This window comes from Zalophus californianus, chromosome 2 (assembly GCF_009762305.2).
Source record: "Zalophus californianus isolate mZalCal1 chromosome 2, mZalCal1.pri.v2, whole genome shotgun sequence".
NCBI classification, from domain to species: Eukaryota; Metazoa; Chordata; class Mammalia; order Carnivora; family Otariidae; genus Zalophus; species Zalophus californianus.
Window position 1 is genome coordinate 186,050,210 of NC_045596.1, and position 10,167 is coordinate 186,060,376.

Here is a 10,167-nt window from a genome sequence, read left to right on the forward strand (position 1 = left end):
TAGAGCAGAGAACCAGCTCCCCAACTTCTGGGTCCAAACACCAGAAAGGGTAGAGTAACCTAAAGTTACAAGTTTTTAGTCAGAGGTACGATTAGAGTCATTCCTTTGTGTAAAGACAATTTAAGGTTGAATTTTTCTATGATTTTTAAAGTGAGTGAACACAAAGGCCTTAATTGTCAGACTCACATGAAGTATTTATCTTACCTGGCACACACTGTTATTGATGATTAGTAAATAAAATATATATAAAACCAATAGCATATATAACATCGATACCCAGGGATTCCGAAGCCCATAAGACAGAGCAGATGAGTCCTGTTTCTTCCAGGATGGGTTTTGAATTCTGCGAGGCAACTGTGTGGGGGGTAGGTTAGCAAAAAGCTGCCATTGAGTTTAGGGCCCTCTTAGCTTATTTATCTTCCATATCATGTAGCTCTTTCTGGTTCCAATGTTCATTTGTCAATGCAGCACCTGCCCACGAATTGCAGGTTTATTGACAATAAACAATCTTTTGTAGACAGACCAAGAGTATCTTGTTAAAAGCATTTCCAGATGAGTAACTGGTACACAGCAACCCCTGAGAGACCCCGATTTAACAGTTCATGTTTGTAAGGGGTTCTGCTTTGGGCCAAGTTTGCTTCTGCTGTTCACAAGGAGGGAGAAATGGTTTAGAGACCTGCTAATAACCCTTTCCTTCCTAAAAACAAAGAGAAGTCAAGTGGAATGGGAAATGCATTTGAAATAAAAACAGCCAGCTGTTATTTTCAGAATATCAAGTGCTATCAAGTGTCAACCATTTAAATTCCAGCCTGTTTGGATGCGAATGCAGCTGAGTATTAAAATCACCATTGCTCCATGCCAAAATGAAACAAAAATAAATTTAAGTAAGTCTTCATGATAGTTACTTAAGAAAAAAAAGTCACATTTTCCAGTGTAGTCATCTTTTAATCCAACCTAATCCCCTTAGAGCAAAACAATTTCTATAAAATACAGTCAATTTTGAATGTTTTGGCATATCAGAAAGCATATCTACAAAAAAGCATGCCTCAGAAGTATCAGAAAGGATAGTGTGATTAACCATAGTTCTTTTATAATGAACTCCTTCTATAGTAACTCCCCTTTATTTTACCTATTCATTGAGTAAAATGCATTAATATTACTAAATGCTGCTGTAATCTTAAAAATGATGTCAACCTGGTCTTAATATATGAAAATCTCATAACCAAAACAATATTCGATTCTGTTGTAATAATACTTAAATGCTGGATGTAAGAAGAAACGGTTGTGACTTTTCATATTTGTATTCTACTTACTCTTTGCTGTGTGCTTATGTCCAAGTTATCTTAATGTTAGAGACAGGACTAGAATCAATCTTTTAACTTCTCCACTTTTCTTTCCTAAAGAAGGGGGGAAAACTGACAACCAAGATAGTGCTAGGGGGTCTATGACATATGGGAAATATGCAGTCATACTTTTACAATGGACACATATTTAAATTGACAATACTCAGTACATACATTTTTTTGGTGAATCAGGAAAATCTGTGTTACCTACTTTGTGCTTTTGAACCTCTTTTTGTATAGGATTCTGGGGAAATATAAAGAATCAACTTTTTGTGCCATGTTTATACATTCAATATTTTCAAAGGCCTAGGATATGTTTGTTACTGTATAAAACAAGGATAACCAAAGTCCCTTCTCCATTAGACACCAGGAGTCTGGTGGGGAATTAGATATCTGAAAAGGTAAGTATAAATAAATCCACAGGATAAATCCTACACTATATTATGGGCAAACACATAGGAATACAGAGAAGTGAACGCATATTTGTGCCCAAAGGAAATTTTCATTGAAGTGTTAAGATTTGCGCTGGTTGGAATTATGCTTAGAGGTTTTCCAAATGTAAGTGGAAGGGTAGGGAATAGCATTATGAAGAAAGAACAAGTGCATGACAGATGTGGAAAGTGCCAGGCAGTCTTGTTCCCTTGAGCTTTCTCTGGCAAGAATTTTGGGGATTTTCCATCCTATCCAGGTGGCCTGCTAGTTTACTTGTTTAAATTGTTCTCATGGATCAGGAGAATCTGCTGGGGAGGCAATGAAATTTTCACAAGGCAATGGGATGGTGGAAAAAAAGAAAATATCTCTTTCTCAAACTGGGGATGTTAAAATCAAAGGGGTATAATGAGGTATTAACATATGAAGATTAATTTTGAAGGAGGAACTAAATAAAATGGCTAAATACCTACATACAGGAGTTACATTATCATTATTGCTCTTGTGTTTATGATTGCAGCTGTTTCCCTTTATACCAGTTATTAGTAGCAAAAGTTATAAATAACCTGTTACCAAAGTAGTGGCTATAACTGACTAAAAATGGTATTGCATCTATTGCAATGATGACCCTTCAGACCATCAGGACCCATCAGTTCATCCACTAGCCCTGGCTGCCCAGACACACTTCTCTATAGGGCTTAAAATCCTGGAAATTTCTTTGCCTACACCACCCTAGGCTGATGTATGTGGCATAATATCTATGCATATTAATGTAGTAAAAGTGAGTTTTTGACAAACTTTGGGAGCTTATTGTTTTTTTTTAATCCACTAAATTCACATAGAACAGGGGCAAAAGCTTAAATATTACACTGAACTTAAATATGGTAAGCTCACTGTATTCAAATGGATCTCTAAAACTGATAGGTAGTGAAAGGCCAGAAACAAAACGACAGAGACACAAAGCATAAGGGGTTGAGAAACATGAGGGAATTATGGCCCTGGGTGAATAGCTTGGGCAAAAAGGCTGTGGCTCTCAACCGGCTTTTCTGTGCTTACTTCACAGGAAGGCTGGCTTCACTTAAAGGGCCAGTGACAGATCTACATTATTTAAATGAAATGGGCAGGTCTGCATGTTCATAGGACTTTTTATCTGTGCCCTGGAAAGGATCAAAGACCCCAAATTCTCATTCAAATAAGAAAGTTCAGACTCCTGGCCATGTTCATGAAACTTTGTGCCCTTGGTTTTCCCATATAATCTAACATAGCTCAGATTCTCCCTCAATCTCTACTTTCTCTCTCTTGAACATTTCCAAAAGTCGAATCAGTCTCCACTGCCTCCTCTTTCAACCTCCCACAGTTCTACACCTTGTGTTAAATCTAAATGCTTATCATGAGATGTCATAAGGGATGGCACCTTACCCAAGTAGCCTGTTTATGTTAAACTAGATGTTGTCTTCTCCTATTCTTATGGAAGTTTTGATTTCAGTGTACGGTTTCCCTGACACATATTTAATAAAGTTTACACACTTCTATCCTCTCAATGTTAAATCATAGGAAATCATGGTGTTGTGTTCAGTGGCATTGTAGCTTTTGCTAAATAAATAAAAATATTTTGTATAGTGCCTGCATTTGATATTTTATCAAGTACATATATTCTCATTTTTAAATCTGTGCCTGTTTCAAGGGAAATTTTGTCCACATGCTCTCAATTAATTTGCATTTAGTTCACCAAATGTTGACATGAGTAGGATTTTCAGTACAGGTCACTGGAAATTAACTTGCTTTCAAATTCTGTAAATGACAGATTGTTTCAATGATGTATCTCAGTGTAGTGACATATAATGTCAACCTAATCATTTACTGATGCAAAATGTAAGATGAAAGGCAATTTACTTAGTAATTATTTTATTTCCTACTCCCAGAAAACCAATGAACCAAATTGAGGATATTGATTATATTTAATTCATTTGAGTAATTAATATGCCTCCTGTTCCATAATGGATATGAGGTGACTTACAAAGAAAAAAAAATGCAAGCTAAGAAAATGAAGTTAGAAAGAGAAGTTGTCTATTGCATATCTCAAGTAAATAGGACCTTTTTAAACAGTTTGACTAAAATACTACCCTTCTCCAAACACACACCAGATTTAGAAAGAGAACAAGGATATTGGAGTAATTTTTTTTTTCAAAGGGACAAACAATCAAGAATAAAGGACCTTGGTGACTTCAATGTTAGGTTAAAACTTGGGTTGGTCTGTTTCTGTTTTGGTGGCTATTCCTGTGATGAGACATGGAGATGGTCTTCTAGGGCACTGTGACACCAAGAAGTGAGCCTTAGATGGGGTAAGTGAGTATTCCTGATAGCTCCTCTGTCCCCAACTCAATCCCCAAGTAAAAATAATGAGGCAATTCTGGAGGTCATTAAACATGATTTTAAAAAAAATACCTGATAAAGTATAAGCATCTAAGCAGAGGTCATAAAAGTAACCCCCAACTTTCTCCATGTATCTTGCCTAGCTCGGCATCTTCCCTCATTCTCTCACAATTGCCCCCAAACTCAGTGTACATCTCCCCTTCTTTCTCTCCTGTCACATTTTAGGATCTTATCTCCATCTCCCAATCCTTTGCATCACCAAAGAAAAGCTTTAGAATACAGAATTCCATAGTTATGGAAGACTGAACCTTGGCATCTAATTTTGCTACCCCACACCACAGAAACACTATCAAAATGTCAGTAAAGGTGATTTTTTGAGATATAAGGATAGAACAAGAAAGGAGACAATAACATATTTTGGTAGGTGAGAAGTGAACATAGATAAGTGGTAATCTACTTAGGAAGCATAAAATTCAAATTCTGAACCAGCAGTAAGCTAAAGCTAAAAATTAATAGGATTTAAACCACAGAATTTAAAAAATACTAATAGACCACAGAATTTATAAGAGACTCAGAAATAGGTGGCACCTCTGCAGTAGGAGTGAAGAGTAGCAAGCTAATATACAGAAGAAATTTCTTAAAGCTTCTTACCTAGAAGCCTAGATCTCTTTCCCTACTTGGCACCACTGGACAACTTCCCCTCTTCACTACTGTAAAAGGCAAAATAGAGTAAAATGGGGAGCCTCTGCCTTGGAATACAGAAGGTACAGTTGAGGCATAAATACTTAATTGAGAAACAAAGGATTAAGTGAGTACATACACACTGAATGCTAATCCACTTCATGCTTCTTTCTCTGCTCAGCTTCTACACTTTACTTACAGGTAGAAGATGAGAAGAAATCTTCTCTCAGAATAGGACTAGTCCAAGAGGAAAATGACACTCTGATTATTTCCAACACTAGAGTTTCCCAGAAAATGTTTCTAGCCTGGTCACCCTACAGTCTCACTGATAAATTAAGAACTGCCAATCGTATGTTTGGTCCTTCATTCATGTATGATCAGAAAACTCATGACATCTGAAGAAGGCTGCCAGCAGGAAAGAAAAAGACAAAAACAAAGGAAATAAGCAGATAAAAAGCAACTTAGAGAAAATAGAAATTATGCAGAAAAAATCCAAAAAACTTAACTTAGTTATATCTCCAAAAGGATAAGGAAAGGTGTTATATGCAACAGCCGAGAAGACATTGCAGCAAAAAGATAGGAACTTCATAACAACAAAAAAATACCTTAGAACTTAAAAAGGTATGGTGTAAATGAAAACAATAAATATTAAAAGTAAAACTGATGAAGTGTCACATAAAATAGAATAGAAAGATTAATAAATGAGAAAAAGAAGGAATATAAAAATTAAAGGATCAGTTCAGGAGCTAGATCATCTGAATAACAAGAATTGCAAAAAGAGAACAGAGACATTAAAAGGGAAATCTTGGCTACTTTTTTTTTTTTAATTCCAAAGCACTTCTGGGAAAGTTGGCAGAGTAGGAGGATCACCTAAATTCACTTTGACCCATGGGTACACTTGGGTAACACCCAAATCAGTGTAAATAACACAGAAAATGACCTGAATTCTGGCAGAACAGACTCTCCACAGTTAACTGCAGAGAGGAGGCCACATCAAGGAGGATAGAAAAGGCAGAGATGTGATCAGGAGCCAAATGGACCCACAAGAGTGTCCATGGGAGGAAGGGACACTGTGGGAAAGGAGAGGAGAGAGCAGCAGACCCCACACCAGGCACCCTAGGCACTGGGGACCCATACTGGGAAGACAAATCCCTATAACATTTGCCTTTGAAAACCAGAGGATCCCCTGTCTTCCAAGTTCTTACAATCAGTAGGGCTTAACACCTAGAACTTTAAAAATCAGTGGGCTTGGCTCTGGGAGAGCCTGAAGGAGAAAGGAAACTGAGTCCCTGCCCCTAAAGAGACAGCATAACAAACAGCCCTGCAGAGACACAGAATCAGCTGTTTGAAAAACTTCTGGGGTATACCTGAGGGAGATTTGTTTACTAATCTCAGAGCATGTGTTAGAGGGGCATGGATCTCCAGGAACAAAGTAGGTGGCAAGCATCATTCCCCTCCCCTACCCCAGCCTAGACACAGGGACACCTGTGGGAACCAGCACAGTGTGAAAACTAGCCTGGTAGTAGCATGCTCTGTCTCTGCACTTTGCTGCAGACCTACCCCCTTCAGCCCAGCTGGCCACAGCAGGAGTTTTCCCAAGGGTCTGCAGGTCCCCACCTGCAGCAGACAAACACAGACCTTGCTGGCACCATGCACCTTGCCTCTATGTTCTCCTACTGAACCCCATCCTCCAACATACTCTTGGCAGTTCAACCAGAGCAGTGCCACAAGTCCCAATGTGCAAGCAGCCCCAACAGGGGCCAGCACCACTCCAAAGTTACTCCTACACTGGTGAGAGAGGAAGATAACCACACACACCAGTCCTGGTGGGGCCCCAGCCATGGGTTGAGGGCAAACATCTAGTCTCAGTTAAAGTGAGGAGAGGGAAGAATATGCCCCAAATGAAAGAACAGGACAAAATCACAGCAAAACATGTAAATGAAGATAAGTAATATGTCTGATGGAGAATTTAAAGTAATGGTCATAAAGATATCCACTGCAATTGAGAAGAGAGTGGAGAATCTCAGTGAGACTCTCAACAAAGAGAACACATAAAAAAGAACCAATTAGAGATGAATAACTCAATATTAACTGAAATTAAAAATACCCTACATGGACTAAATAGATTTGAAGAAACAGAAGAATGGATGAGTGACCTGGAGGACAGAGTAATGGAAAGAAGCTGGCAGGAGAGAGGAAAAAATAATAATAATAAATGAAAGTACATTAAGGGAACTCAGTGACACCATCAAGGGTAGTAACAGTCAAATTATAGGGATTCCAAAAGGAGAAGAGAGAAAAAAGGGGGCTGAAGATTTATGTGAAGAAATAATAGCTGAAAACTTCCCAAATCTGCAGAAGGAAACAAATCCAGATCTAGGAGCAACAGAGAGCCCCCAATAAAATCAACCAAAAGAGGACCACACCAAGATACAGTAATTAAAATGGCCAAAAAAAAAGTGATAAAGAGATAATTTTAAATGCAGCAAGAGAAAAGAAAACAGTTACATAAAAGAGAAACCTCATAAGATTATCAGCTGATTTTTCAGCAGAAACTTTACAGGCCAAAAGAGAGTGGCATGATATTCAAAACGCTGAAAAAAAAAATCTGCAACCAAGAATACTCTATCCAACAAGGCTCTCATTCAGAATAGAAAGAGAAATGAAGCATTTCCCAGACAAAAGTTAAAGGAATGCATCATCACTATACCAACCGTATAAGAAATGTCAAAGGGGACTCTGTGACTTGTTCCTGTGACTTACTTCTACCATAAGTAGGAGCAAGAAAAGCAGGAAGCACAAAAGCAGTAAAGTTAAGTTTATTATAAATCTAGAAATAAGTAAAGGGATTCACAAAATAAAGGGATATGAAGTATGACACCATATACCTAAAATGAGGGCAGGGAGAAAAGGAGTTAAAATTTAGTGATTTTACAATGGGTTCAAACTTAATATAGAGCAGTATATGCATAAGACAGTATATATAAATCTAATGGTAACCTCAAACCAATACATCATATTAATAATAAGGATATGAACCATATGATCATTTCAATAGATACAGAAAAAACATTTCACAAAGTACAATAACCATTCATGATAAAAAACCTTCAACCAATTAGATTCAGAGAACATACCTCAAAATAATAAAAGCTATATATGAAAAAGCCACCACTAACATCATACTCAATGGTGAAAATGTGAGAGCATTTTCCCCAAAGATTAGGAACAAGACAAGCATGCCCACTCTCACCACTTTTATTCAAAATTGTACTAAAAGTCCTAGCCAAAGCAATCAGACAGAAAAGGGAAAGAAAAAAAAAGGGGGGGGCGGGGATAAAAGGCATCCAAACTGGTAAAGAAGAAGTAAAACTTTTACTTTTTAAAGATGACATGATACTATAGATAGAAAACCCCAAAGACTCCACCAAAAAACGAAAACTGATAAATTAATTCAGTAAAGTCACAGGATACAAAATCAATATACAGAAATTTGTTGCATTTCTATACATTAATAATGAAGTAGCAGAAAGAGAAATTAAGCACACTGTATTTATAATTATACCAAAAACAATAAAATACCTAGGAATAAACTTAATCAAGGAAGTGAAAGACCTGTACTCTGAAAACACTTATGAAACAAACTGAAAATGACACAAATGGAAATATATTCCATGCTCATGGATTGGGAGAACAAATACTGTTAAAATGTCCATACAGCCCAAAACAATACACAAATTTAATGCAATCCCTATTAAAATACCAACAGCATTTTCCCCCCAACTAGAACAAATACTAAAATTTATATGGAACTACAGAAAACTCTGAATAGCCAAAGCAATGTTGAAAAAGAAAAACAAAACTGGAGGCATCACAATCCCAGATTTGAAGATACACTACAAAGATGTAGTAATCAAAATAGTATGGTACTGGCACAGAAATAGACACATAGATCAAGAGAACAGAATAGAAAGCTCAGAAATAAACCCAGGATTGTATGGTCAATTAAACTTCAACAAAGGAGGCAAGAATATGCAATCAGAAAAAGTCTCTTCAATAGATGGTGTTGGGAAAACTGAACAGCTACCAGCAAAAGAAAGAAACTGGACCACTTTCTTATACCATACACAAAAATAAACTCAAAATGAATTAAAGACCTAAATGTGAGACCTGAAACCATATAAACCACCAGAAGAGAGCACAGGCAGTAATTTCTCTGACATCAGCCGTAGCAACATTTTTCTAGATGTCTCCTGGGGCTAGGGAAACAAAAGCAAAAATAAACTATTGGGACCACATCAAAATAAAAAGCTTCTGCACAGCAAGTGAAACAATCAACAAACTAAAAGGAAACCTACTGAGCAGATATTTGCAAATGACACATTCAATTAAGGTTAGTATTCAAAATATCCAAAGAACTACAACTCAATGCCAAAAAACCCCAAATAATCCAATTAAAAGACATGAACAGACATTTCTCCAAATAAGACATCCAGATGGCCAAAAGACACATGAAAAGATGCTGAACATCACTAATCATCAGGGAAATACAAATCAAAACCATCATGATTTATAACATCAGATCTGTCAAGAATGGCTAAAATCAAAGACACAAGAAACAATAGGTGTTGGCAAGGATGTAGGGCAAAAAAGAACCCTCGTGTACTGTTGGTGGGAATGCAGACACAGCCACTGTAGAAAACAGTGTGGAGTTTCCTCAAAAAGTTAAAAATAGAATTACATATGATCCAGTAATTCCACTCCTGGATATTTACCCAAAGGATATGAAAATACTAATTCAAAAAGATATATGCACCACTCTGCTTAATATAACATTATTTACAAAAAACAAATTACAGAAGCAACCTAAGTGTCCAATGATGGTAAAGAAGATGTAGTTTACATGTAGAATTAAATATTACTTGGCCATAAAAAAGAATGAAATCTTGCCATTTGCAACAACATGGATGTAGCTAGATAGCATAATGTTAAGTGAAATAAGTCAGAGAAAACAAATACTCTATGATTTCACTCATATGTGGAATTTAAGAAACAAAACAAAGGAGCAAAGAGGGAAAAAAGACAAACCAAGAAACAGATTCTTAACTATAGAGAACAAACTGATGGTTACCAGAGGGGAAGTGGATAGGGGAAATGGGTGATACAGGTGAAGGGGATTAAGAGTACACTTATCATGATAAGCACTGAGTAATGTATAGAATTGTTGAATCACTATGTAACACACCTGAAACTAATATAACACTGTATGTTAATTATACTGGAATTAAAAAAAAAAAAATCCAAAGCAGAATAACATGAGTTTCCAGATTCAAAGAACCCA